This window comes from Physeter macrocephalus, chromosome 10 (genome assembly GCF_002837175.3).
Source record: "Physeter macrocephalus isolate SW-GA chromosome 10, ASM283717v5, whole genome shotgun sequence".
NCBI lineage: Eukaryota > Metazoa > Chordata > Mammalia > Artiodactyla > Physeteridae > Physeter > Physeter macrocephalus.
Genome location: NC_041223.1, coordinates 26,515,024 through 26,515,983, shown reverse-complemented (window position 1 = coordinate 26,515,983; position 960 = coordinate 26,515,024).

Here is a 960-nt window from a genome sequence, read left to right as displayed (position 1 = left end):
TCTTTATGATTTCTTTCCTTCTGCTAACTTTGGGTTTTGTTTGTTCTTCTTTCTCTAGTTCCTTTAGGTGTAAGGTTAGATTGTTTATTTGAGATTTTTCTTGTTTCTTGAGGTAGGCTTGTAGAGCTATAAACTTCCCTCTTAGAACTACTTTTGCTGCATCCCATAGGTTTTGGATCATTGTGTTTTCAATGTCATTTGTGTCTAGGTATATTTTGATTTCCTCTTTGATTTCTTCAGTGACCTCTTGGTTATTTAATAACGTATTGTTTAGTCTCCATGTGTTTGTGTTTTTTACTTTTTTTGCCTGTTATTCGTTTCTAATCTCATAGCGTTGTGGTCAGAAAAGATGCTTGATATGATTTCAATTTCCTTAAATTTACTGAGGCTTGATTTGTGACCCAAGATGTGATCTATCCTGGAGAATGTTCCATGCGCACTTGAGAAGAAAGTGTAATCTGCTGTTTTTGGATGGAATGTCCTATAAATATCAATTAAATCTATCTGGTCTGTTCTGTCATTTAAAGCTTGTGTTTCCTTATTAATTTTCTGTCTGGACAATCTGTCCATTGCTGTAAGTGAGGTGTTAAAGTCCCCCACTAGTATTGTGTTACTGTCGATTTCCTCTTTTATAGCTGTTAGCCGTTACCTTATGTATTGAGGTGCTCCTAAGTGGGTGTTAAAGTCCCTTACTATTATTGTGTTACTGTCGATTTCCTCTTTTATAGCTGTCAGCACTTGCCTTATGTATTGAGGTGCTCCTATGTTGGGTGCATATATGTTTATAATTCTTATATCTTCTTCTTGGGTTGATTCCTTGATCATTATGTAGTGTCCTTCCTTGTCTCTTGTAACATTTTTTGTTTTAAAATCTATCTTATCTGATATGAGTATTGCTACTCTAGCTTTCTTTTGATTTCCATTTGCATGGAATATCTTTTTCCATCCTCTCACTTTCAG